The 12,336-nt window shown below is 48.2% G+C and overlaps 1 long non-coding RNA gene across 1 annotated transcript; it reads left to right on the top strand.

The window, feature by feature from the left end:
* Positions 1 to 10,945: 10,945 nt before the first annotated feature.
* On the top strand, positions 10,946 to 11,416 carry LOC119558913. Its single transcript, XR_005220525.1, has 3 exons — positions 10,946 to 11,006; positions 11,121 to 11,176; positions 11,231 to 11,416. It is a non-coding gene; the product is annotated as an uncharacterized LOC119558913 (long non-coding RNA).
* Positions 11,417 to 12,336: the final 920 nt, after the last annotated feature.

Genomic DNA, 12,336 nt, shown 5'->3' with positions numbered 1-12,336 from the left:
ATTAACTGAATATATGCGGTCGAGTGGCGTATTTTTAAGAGAGTAACTAACAAAAGTAGGAGTACCCCTATGAAAAGTCATAACGTTGCATTTAAGGCAGTTCAAATTTAAAAGGTTATACTCACACCATCCCTGAAAACAATCTATATCTGACTGTAAGTTGAAACTCGACGCTGTATCATTATGTGATAAACAAAGCTTAACATCATCAGCATACATTAGTACACGAGAGTGTGTTATGATAGAGGGAAGATCGTTAATAAACAAAGTAAACAGCAAAGGGCCCAAATGACTACCCTGAGGCACTCCAGATGTCACATAGATCAGTTTTGAGGCAAAGTTCTTGAATATAACCCTCTGAGTCCTACCATTCAAATAACTTGAAATCCAAGTTAATAGATTACATGGAAACCCAAGCTGATTTAATTTAAATAAGAGAAGAGAGTGGTTGACAGAGTCAAAGGCCTTACTAAAATCGGTGTATATAACGTCAGTCTGCATTTTATTCTTAAATCCATTAATTACAATAGATGACAATTCCAGAAGATTGGTGGTGGTCGATCTTCGCTTAACAAAACCATGCTGACACGGTGATATTAGCGAGGAACATAAATGTTGCAAATGAGAAGTAATAATACGTTCAAATGCTTTAGGAATTGCCGACAATTTAGAAATACCTCTGTAATTCTGGGCATCCGCCTTCGCACCCTTTTTGTGAAGTGGAATGATAAAAGAGTCCTTCCAGATAGTAGGAAAAACTGACGATGAAATAGATAAATTAAAGAGTTTAAGAATCGGTTTACATATGGTTGAAGCACAAAACTTAAGCACACACCCGGGGAGTCCATCAGGACCGGGAGAATAAGATGGCGTTGTTTTTTCTAAGTCTCTTACGAGAGAAATTTCCGTAATTTCAGGGGTAAAGATACAATTTGCCTTATTTAAGGGATTAGGGTAGTTAGAATTTGACCAAGCAGCCGAACTATAAGTAGTTTGGAAAAACTCGGCAAATAAATCAGCAATTTCAGAATCCGTCGATGCCTCCATTGAGTTAAAACGTACCGATGAAGGCAATGCTGACGACTTACGCTTGGCATTGACAAAGTTATAAAACTGCTTCGGATCATTTGAAAATTCAAATTTACATCGACTTAAATACATAGAATAGCAATGACTATTGAGAACATTAAAATCCGATCGAGCCACCACATATTTCGAAAAATCAGATGGCGCACCCGATTTCTTATACTTTTTATAAGTGTTTGTCTTAAGGTTTTTAAGTCTTTGAAGCGCATTGGTAAACCAAGGTGGCCTGTTTGTCTTTGAAGGAAACCTATCAGGAACGCATTCATTAAAAAAGGTATTTAACACTATATAGAAGTGTTCAGTGGCACTTTCAATATCCATACAATTGTACAATTCTGTCCAATTATATTGAGAAATCATGTCGTTAAGTTTTTTATAGTCACATTTTCGGAAACATCTCACTTTAGTTTGAGAAACTAAAGGAGAGGGGGTATCAACGCATGGGAGGCAGATTGTCAATTCCATTGTTGGATGATATCGGTCTTCAGGTACAACAAGAGCGTCAATTCTAGATACCGTGACTTCAGACGGGTCTGAAACAAACACGAGATCTAGTTGTCTATTTAATGAATTCCGTATAAAGCTTACTTGCTGTAACGATAATTCTAGAAGACCATCTACAAAATCATGGGCGGATAGAGGTATAGCGACTAGTGAGTCAGTAGGAGGAGACCAAGAAATATCCGGGAGATTAAAGTCACCCAAAACAATCAAAAGGTCACTATTAGAAAGAAGCGATAGAACAGATTTTATCGCAGACAGGTGGTGCTCATAAATTATTATATCAGAGCCAGGTGGAATATAGGAACATGTAACAAATATTGAAAATGACTGCAAGGAAACTTTCACACTAATAAATTCAATTTCATTAGGAGCATCAGAGTGAATTCTCTCGGATGTTAGGCTAGTGCTAACGGCAATCAGCACACCGCCTCCCCTACGTGAGGAGCGATCGGTCCTATAGGCATTAAAATTGTTAGACAGAACTTCATTGTCAGATATCTCTGGTTTCAGCCAAGTTTCCGTAAAAGCCAAAATATCAGCAGTAAATGCAGAGGAGTCAGCATAAAGCTTGGGTAGCTTCATATTTAGTCCCCTAACATTTTGATAAGCCAAAAATAAACTTTTTAGTTTTTTGGCGCAGTGGAAGGTCTGTTATTTGTTCTCGGTTTATTGGGAACAAATTCTTTTATTACTACTATACTGAAAAGTTTGGTTTAAATCCATGGTAATGACAGTGAAAGGAAAGAAACAAATATGAATTTTAAGTGCAAAAAAAAAAATTTGTCTTTTATAAAACAAAATCATTGGATAACAATTTCAATGGAAGAAAAACCCTCAAGAAAGCGAGCCAGGGACGTCGAAACTAAGCGATGGTTTGAGAGCGAAGTTAATAAAGTCCTAGATTATATGTTGGAGCAATACAAAAATTTAAAAGATATCTTTCTTTTGTACGTCAATTTCCTGCAACGATGTTTTAAAATAGAGGGCGTTCACAATTCTCGTCTGGCAAACTTACAAAGTTTACACTTTTGCAACGCAACTGAATACCCTAAATGTGATATATATCCATTGTACAAGATGGTAGCTGACCAAAAAAAAATGTGCCGACCTGATTCTTTTTCTGTTAGTTATAACAAAGCTGAAGTACCACTGCAGAGTCTTTTAGTCCATGCAGCAAGACGGCTCGCTGGTTTGCAAGCAAATATTTTAATACTCTACAACATACAATACATCTTGTTGATGGACTCTTCTGGAATCACTTTAAATCCCTTTTAGAAAATGAGACTTTATCAAAAATATGCATTTTCATGGCTACTTACATTTTGTCTCTAATAAAAAGACAACACGAGTTTTTTCTACAGGGGAAATTCACAAACACATAATACAAAGCACACAGATTTGAATAAATGGGTGAACTTCCGTTTAGCTCCAACGCCCTATTTCGTTCAAACTGTCAGTATCCACGTTATTTGGGGTCCTGATTACGGGAAAAATAGTCAAAGTTGGCGCAAATAACGGGATCATGGAAAAATAACGGTAAAAACCGTTTTTCGTAAATATCTTCGAATATATTAGCCTAATCAAAAAGTTTTCCAAGGAGAAATGAAAGCTATTAAAGAAATGAGTAATTTATGTTTTATACATTTTTTCTGTAAAACTAATAGTTTTCGTTAAAAACGCTGAATAAGATTACATTTTCACAAGGTTTGAAAGAAAAAAAACCGTTGGAGCACACTTGCGTCCTTTTGACCGATAAATCGCACGAAAGCTTGTTGTTATATCGGCGTGTCGATATTGATATCGATGTCACTCGATGTTTTAGTGATGGAACGACCAAGACACGAGAACGGCATTAAAATTTTTAGGAACACGAAATTAAAATAGTAAAGTCTAAATTAAAAGAAAAAGCAAAATAGAAATGTTGGAAGGACCATTTCAGTTGTCGTAGTTAAAAATAAGATAAGAAAACAAAATCAAATTCAAATTATAAAACGGAAATAAAATGTATTAACCAAAAAAAATATAAAAAGCATTTCTAATGTCGCAAGCAAGAATTTTTTTTAACAAAAATCGCGGCGATGCTCACGGTGCTCCCGTTGCCTCTGCCGACGCTGACGTCGCTGCTAGCGCTGACGTCGCTGCTGGCGCCGCTGCTGGAGACGCCGCCGGAGGAGGTTACGTCGACGCCGCGAAGTACGACCACGCCATGGAGGTGGTGAGGGGTGGCCCCGGCCGGATTTCCGCGGAAGTCGCGCAGATCCGGACCGAGGTGATTCTCGATATCGGCGTCATTATAAGCAGCTCCACCAGGGAGCTGCTGCTCGTCGTGACCAAGTACGAGGCCCTGATCTCGGCGCTCACGCTGCGTAACGCGGTCATGGAGAACCGGCATCGGCAGTTCAAGAAGGCACAGCCGCCGCCGCCGACTACCCAACCTGCTGCCCCACGGATGCCCTCTGCGTATGCCTCTGCATACCCAAGCCTCCTGATGCCATCTGCCGTTCCGGTCCCGATGCCGCGAAAGCCGCGCGAGACCTGGTCGGCCATAGTCCACAGCTCCGACCCGAAAATTTCGGGTAAGGAGCTGGCGGAAAAAGTCAGGAAGGAGATTGCTCCTTCGCTAGGAGTGCATCTGCACGAGGTGAGAGGGCTGGCGCGTGGCGGTGCCATCATCCGCACCCCATCGTCCGGCGAGATCCAAAAGGTGGTCGCCAACAAAAAGGTGGCCTAGAGGTGAAACAAAGCCCAGCGCAAACGCCGAAATTGTTGTTGTTCATGAGCGAGCTGTTCAAGAACAACTTTGCAGACAAAATGAGTTTGGAGCTTTTTAAAAAGCAGGTGCGACTCGAGATGTCGTGGTAGCAGGCGGATGGCGCCACAGTCAATGTGACGCTGGAAATCAGCACCACGGCCCTCGACGTGCTCGACGGCGGAAAAGCACCACATGCTGTCCCCAGGATGTCCCGTATACGCGGCGGTTCTTGCGAGGGTGAATTCTGGACATTGATGTTTAGGTTCATCCAAGCTAACTGTGGTCGAGGACGAGCTGCGACCATAGAGCTCGGAGTCCGGTTGCTTGAAAGCAAGAGTCTGTTCGCACTGGTGCAGAAGCTTTACGTGGGCGTCGAGAGGATAAATGTGTTGCTGGATGGAGTGAGGAGTTTCGTTGATCAACGAGGGAAGGCAGCCATTTATGTGAACCACCAGGATGTCATCTGCATGCCAGTGGAGCCGCTCACCAACAACTACGGAGTGTGTGTGTACATAAAGGGGAGTTTTGGCTCAATCTTCCTTTGCGCCGCATACTGCCAGTTTGATAGCGATGATGATTATAGCCTCCAGTCGTATCTAGCGTACTTGGATAATGTCCTGCTGCTGACCAGCAGTACTCCAGCAATCATTGGAATCGATGCAGCATTCCCCATGTGGCTTAGCAAACTCCCTCCCCACGCGGAGGGACTAGCTAACTACTCTCGGGGTGCTGCTGTCCGAGTGGATACTGACGAAGGAAGCGGTGGTCTTGAACCAACCCAGTCGGAGCTACACGTTCGACAACAACAGATCGCACCGCGATATCGACGTGACACTCGCCAACTTCGCAGGATATATGCTAGCCACATATGAATGGAGTGTGGACAAGTGGGAGTTGAGTGACCACAACATTATTTCTGTTGTGGCCAACACCTCGACCGCTAGTGCCGTTGGGAGATTATCTACGGTACCGTCCTGGAACTTCTCTAATGCACGTTGGCGTCTGTTCGAACAGGAATTGGTGAATAGGGCAGCCGAAGTTCCGGAAGATTTCCAAGTACCGCCGCTGGACCAACAAGTCTCCACACTTCGCAGGGTGGTGCACGATGTGTGCGACCTTGCGTTGGGTAGGAGAACGCCCGGACCGAAGAGAACGAGGGTAGGTTGGTGGACCGCTGACCTCTGCGCAAGGCGCCGCCAAGTCAGAAGACTCAGGCGCCGTCTTCAGGATGCCAGAGGCCATCAGTACGATGACGTGGCCGAGCAGATTGTGGTCGAGCTGAGGCATGCCACAGTCGACTACAAGCTCATCGTGAAGACAAAGGAGGACAGTGGGAGACGCATCGTGGGAGAAATCTCGCACGATCCCTGGGGGCGCGTTTACAAGATGTGCCGAGGATGCAAGAGACGAACGGAGATTGGGAGCCTCCACGTGAATGATGAGCTGGTCACGACTCGCCATCGTTTGGCTCGTACCGCTTCGCGTGCGCTTAAATTTGCTGCGGTTAAATTTGCTGGAGCAAACTTGCCGTATGCTAGCAGCTGCTGGTATCTGGGCATCACGGTCGAAAAAGGCTTGAAGTTTTTCGAGCACTTCACAGTGCTAAAACGGCGCATGACCGGAGTTGTTGGAGCATTGGCGCGTGTGCTTCGAGCAGACTGGGGATTCAGTCCTCGAGCCAGCCTTGTGTGCTATTTGGTGCCCCGATATGGTATGTCAATACGACGCAACAAGTCATGGCCAAGGGGCGACTCCTTGCTTTCCAGAGGCTAATCCTGATAGGAGCCTTCCAGTATACCGGACAGTGTCCACTGCGATACTGCAGGTTTTTGCTGGCACTCCCCCGCTTGATTTGGTTGCCATGCAAATGGCAGCTTAATACAAGGTGTCATGGCGAGGTCTTCACAGGTCTTAGCCGGGGGCAGATGATGGTGCGTATGAAGCAGTGCTTACTGCAGACGTGGCAAGACAGATGGGATGACGTAGAGTCACCCGGCCGGGTGACCTACAAAATCATCCCGGACGTCAAATTTGTCTATCGCGATCCAAACTTTTTATTCACGATGCGCACCGGATTTTTGCTCACAGGACATGGATCTATGAACGCATTTCTGGACTTCGTGTGCAGCTAGATGGCGGAAACTGGATCGGATTCGGTGGAATACTGGTGGATCAGGAGAGGACCCGTTCGCCGAGGAGGCGTTCAACCGGAGGAGGGACTTTTAATCCGCATTACCTGCAGTGTGGTAGCGGCGAAGAATACTGCCACAGCCTGTCATAACTTGTAGTAGGAGGCGACTAACATGGCAATGGTTGCCCCATCCGAGCTTGTCGAAGCTGTAGGGGTGAGGCTCACAGTCGGTTTCAAATCGTTCTCGTATTCATACCTGTTTGGTTTTGTCTCGTTTTTAAAAAGTCGATTTCTGCGTTTACGTAGTAATTACATTGACGGAAATAGTTCCAGGCTCCGTGGTTTGGCTCCGCGGTCGCTTGGTGTTGCTCGCATAATTGTACATGCACGAGGAGCGGCGGAATTAGCGATTCGGTTTTGTGAGCAATTGCTAGAATTTTGGTTAATTTATTTTATTTTACGTATTTGGACTCGAGCTGAAAGGCCTACTAAGCTTCAACAAAAATTGGGTGAGTGTGTTTTTAAAACCTATATTTTACACCACCAAGAGGATGTCAGAAGAAGAACATTCGTGGAGCGTAGGCGAAATGCGCCCGGGGAGTGATATGGCTCGCCACGACGGGAAGCGCAGCAGAAGTAAGCAGCGGAACAACCCGAGGGCTAAGGTGATTGCGCTTGATGAGGATTCGTGGGCCAATATTGTCGAAGCAGATAAGGATTGTGACGTACCAACAGAAGGTCGTCCTTCACCATCGTCATCGTCCGCGAAGATGGCTAAAGCGAAGGTTGTTGCACCCGGTGCAACAGGCCCAAAGGGCCTGGGGCGTCATCAAAGGAAGCATCGCGTGCTAAAGGTCAACTAGAGGTAAAGACCCTTGAGACCGCCGCTGTCTCTGCCACTGCTACCGCTATGGAAGGGACCTTCGTCGCACCAGCCAGCCGTGTTAAATCCTTCTCGGACAGGGAGTGGGGAGGGAACGGTGCCGTCGCTGCCGAGATTGGTGATATCCGCTCGCAGATTGGGCGGATGTTCATGTCATCGAACGAAAGCTCTACCGTGAGCGTCAAGGTCCAGATGGTGGCAACCCGGTACGAGGAGCTCGTCGGAGCCCTGATGGTCCGCATTGGAGTGTTGGAGGACCAACTAAAGAGGCAGACACCGGTCGCCTCGGCCGTCTCATACGCAGCCACCGCTGCTAGAGGAGCGCACCACGTTGCTTCACCTGCTGCCCCTGTTGCCCCCGTAGCCGCACCGCGGAAGATCCGGGAGACCTGGTCGGCAGTCGTTGCGTGCGACGACCCGGCTCTGTCAGGCAGGCAGATTGCGGACAAGATCCGCAAGGAGGAGTACTCGAGGTGCGTGAGCTTAAGCGGGGCGGCGCGATTATTACCACGCCTTCGCGGGCGGAGATGTCGAAAGTCGTTGCCTGCGCAAAGTTCGCCGAGGTGGGCCTCAAGGTGTCGAAAAATATTGCCGCAAGGCCCCGTGTGACGGTCCAGGATGTGGACACCTCCGTGGGACCGGACGAGTTTATGATGGAGCTGAAGGAGAAGAACTTCGAGGAGATGACGTTTAAGGAGTTCCAGAAGGCGGTAGTCCTGGTGACCAAGCCCTGGTCAGCTGCAGACAGCACCACAGTAAATGTGACGCTGGTGGTAGATGACCAGGCGCTGGCCGTTCTCGAGGGCGGGAGAGTCTACATAAAGTGGTTCTCCTACCGCTGCCGCTCTCAGGTGCGCACCTACGCGTGCCACCGGTGCATTGGTTTTGACCATAAGGTCAGCGAGTGTCGGTACGCCCGAGAAAATCAGGTCTGCCGCCAGTGTGGGCAGAACGAGAACATAGCGGCACAATGCAGAAATGCGGTGGACTGCCGTAACTGCCGCCATAAAGGTATGCCCTTGGGGCATTATATGCTCTCGGGTGGCTGCCCGATATACGGCGCGCTGCTACCCAGGGTGTATGCTAGACATTAAATATGTTTAGCTTCATCCAAGCGAATTGTGGTCGAGGCCGCTGCGCTGTCATCGAGCTTGCTAAGCAGATGAGAGATGCTGGCCACCTGTTCGCACTAGTCCAGAAGCCCTATGTGGACGCGGGCAAGCGACTCACTGGACTACCTGGAGGAATGAGGATTTTGCCGATAAAAGGAAGAAAGCTGCCATTATCGTGGACAACCCATCTGCCATCTGTATGCTCATTGTAACGAACTGATTTTGTGTGTCTGCTCGCTACGAGATTCGTGCGGCTATCTCAGAAGATTGTGTGTTCGTCCCACCAAATTTATATGACGTGACTGCCCCGTAGATCAGTGAGAAAACAAAGGGTTCAAATGGTAACAGTGGGATTTATTCTCGTGGTATTAGTACAGCGGGTGTGTGCCTGGGCTGGCTTCGGTATCTTTTTGCTCTGGTTCCGCCGGCTGCTGGTGCTTCTCCTTCTGGATTGTCGACGCGTTGACTCGGCTTCCGCTTAGCTCCTGGGTCTCGGGACGCTCGTGGTGGCCGCCTATGTTTGCTCGCCAACGCGCTGCCTCGGGGTCGCTTGTTGCGCCTTAGACTCGCAGAGAGTTCGGCCTTGTGGGCTTAGGGAAGCTTCACCGTTCTCAGACTAGGGTGAACAAGCCTTGCTCTCCAGGCCGACGCCTTTCGAGGCAATACCTGTCCATTGCTCTGTCCCGGACGGTCCCGCTAGGTTCTTGCTCAGATCGCGCTGACAGTCAAGGCTGCCACCAGGAAGCTGCCTAGCAGTTCACTTTGCTTTACGCCTAGCGCAGACGAACGTTCCACCCGGTTTCACCCTAATGCTTGACGTCCGCGACGCACCTGCGCTCCCCAATAAGCTCCGCGCGGCGATGGTAACGTGGCTGCCGGAAATGTCTGCTGGCGTCGCTGCCGATGTCCTCTGCGCTGTCTCTTGGCCAGTAGCTTGTCGTTCTGGCACTCGGGGAGTTGGGCAGTTGCTATTCGGGAACTTCGCCGGTAATCGCAGGGCTCTCCAGGCGACCGCCTCTTGAAACCGCAAATCGATCTACCGCCCGTCCGTCACGCCAGGTCCTGCTTGGTCGGGCAAGGTACGCTGGGTCTCAGACAACTTCCCTCCCCAAGCTGACGGTTCTTCGTCGTAGGACTCTTCCGCTTGTCTCTGACAGACCCGCCGGGCGATTCGCCAGGGTGTGGTCTTGACAAAGTTGGATAACGAACGCCTTGACTTAGCCGTGTGATGCCTTCCGGAACTCAGCCACTTGTGTCTCAAAATGGAGATTCCTGATGTCCCAATCCCGAACGTCTCGACGTGGCGATCTTGCTCCTTGTATGCTTCCCACGGCGCTGTTTCCGACGACTCGCTTGGTTGTGGCTCCCTCGTAGATTACTTGCTTGACTGACTGTTCACTTGGTACTTTAACTGTTCTTGAAGGTTTGACAACTCGTGATCGACTGATCCAGCTGCCAGCGCTCTGCGGCCTTATATAGGGCCTCCGGGAACCGTTATTTCCCTTTTGCGCATCGCCCGCTGGATCTCTCCACTCCGGGTCCAAAGTCCGTGCCTCCTGGTTGACCCACTTGTCCTTCACGTACCGCTTCCAATCGATGCTCCGCCCACTGCTGCCGTCCCGCTGATTCCTGTGATGCTTGTGGCACGCCTGTGTGCCGCTCCACTGCCGAGATGTGGCACTTCCTCTCCCGGTCCAAAGTTCACGGGAGAGTCCAAAGTCCGGTGAAGTTCCGTTATCCGCTTTTGCACACGGCATTCTTGCCTTGCCCGCGAAGTCTCCATTCTCTCTCGATCTCCATGCCTGGTCTCCAAACTCTCTCGCTTTCCGTCCTTAGTCTCCAAACTCTCTTGATCTCCATCCTAGTCTCCAAACTCTCCTGTTCTCCATCCAAGTCTCCAAACTCTCTTGTTCTCCATCCAAGTCTCCAAACTCTCTTCGCCGCGCCGTTACTACGCGAATTCGCCGCGTATCTGGTAAGCGGCCGGCCATCTGCTGTTGCTTCTATTTGTGGGGAGTTATTCAACTCCTCACATTCCCCCCTTACTTCGGGAAACATTTAAAACTTGTTACTACTCTCCGGCGTTTCCTTGCTTATCATAGCCTTCGAGTCCTTGTGATTCCCGCGGCGCTCCCTCGTTGCTTCCTCGATGCTCCCTCGACGCTCTTAACTCCGTTGAGTTTCTACAGCGCTGGTCATCCTCCTCGTAGCAACTTGAATCTCCCGCGCCGATATTCTCCCTGGCTCCACTGGGACATCGATACTCATGGGCTATCGATCCCCAGCTCGCTGCTCATTGCTGCGTTCCACTCCTTTTATTGGTTCCTCCGCCTGGTCACATCATTCGTGCGTGATCGATGTTCATTCGCATATCGATATCGACGGTGCGGCGTTGCCACCTGCTCGTTGCGATATTTCCACCTTTGGCCGATATTACCATTTTCGTGTACCCATCGATCGCACTTTTGTCTAGTGCCAATCGATCGCCTATCGAGGCGCCCCCTTCCCTGGCTCGTGGTGATTTTGCAATTTTCATAGGTAAGTTTTTTTTGCATTTCTTTTACTCCTTTTCATCTTATCATTTTCTCTCCTTTCGTCCTCTCTCGCCCTTCACTCGTCCTCTGTCGGCTGCATCGGACTCCATATTGACAGCTCTCGAGAGCGGGTGTGGAGAGGACTTCGCATTCACTTTGCAACCGGTACAGCAGGTAAGTATTTGATGTTTGTTTCTGCTTCCTGTATTAAGACCCTTTGACTTTCAGGTTGCTGGAGTGGCCCCTGCATGGCCCGTTCTTTTTCCAGCCACATCCCCAATCAAACTCTTGGCCCCGCGCCCCCTTCTCTTGTTACTTGGGAAACCATTATGCTTTTTATACCCGTTACTCGTAGAGTAAGAGGGTATACTAGATTCGTCGGAAAGTATGTAACAGGCAGAAAGAAGCGTTTCCGACCCCATAAAGTATATATATTCTTGATCAGGATCACTAGCCGAGTCGATTTAGCCATGTCCGACTGTCCGTCTGTCCGTCTGTCCGTCTGTCCGTCTGTCCGTCTGTCCGTCTGTCCGTCTGTCTGTCTGTCCGGATGAACGCTGAGATCTCGGAAACTATAAGAGCTAGGCTATTAAGATTTGGCGTGCAGATTCCTAAGCTTCTTACGCAGCGCAAGTTTGTTTCAGCAGAGTGCCACGCCCACTCTAACGCCCACAAACCGCCCAAAACTGTGGCTCCTACAGTTTTGATGCTAGAGAAAAAATTTTAATTGAAATGTACTGCTCTCGGCAATACCTATCGATTGACCCAAAAAAAGTTTGCCACGCCCACTTTAACGCCCACAAACCGCCCACAAACTTAAAAAATCGTAAGTATGAACGAGAATATCTCGGAAACTATCAAAGATGAAGAATTGGGATCTAAGATTTAGATTCCGTAGCCTTGTACGCAGCGCAAGTTTGTTACGCAAATTTGCCACGCCCACTCTAACGCCCATAACGCTTAAATCTGTCTACCGCCGATGGGTGGCGCATTTCAATCTCGCTTTGCTGCTTGCATATCTACATTTCCCTTTAGTCCCTTTAGCTGAGTAACGGGTATCTGATAGTCGAGGTACTCGACTATAGCGTTCTTCCTTGTTTTTTAAATGCAATTTTCGTCTTCATCCAATTCAACATTATAAATATCCTCATCGTCATCAGAATCGCACTGCAGATCGTTTTCATTTTCAGCTGTAGATGGAAGGTCCCAAAAGACTTAATACCTCTTTTGAGAAGGCCTTTTTTTATTTTTTCTTTCTTTTTCCTTTAGAGAAACACTCGACAATAATGGATCCGAGGAATTTATAGCTCTGTGAGATATATCAGTCATGGTAT

The sequence above is a fragment of the Drosophila subpulchrella genome, unplaced genomic scaffold, assembly GCF_014743375.2.
Source record: "Drosophila subpulchrella strain 33 F10 #4 breed RU33 unplaced genomic scaffold, RU_Dsub_v1.1 Primary Assembly Seq15, whole genome shotgun sequence".
Lineage (NCBI taxonomy): Eukaryota > Metazoa > Arthropoda > Insecta > Diptera > Drosophilidae > Drosophila > Drosophila subpulchrella.
This window is presented reverse-complemented; position numbering and strand designations above follow the sequence as displayed.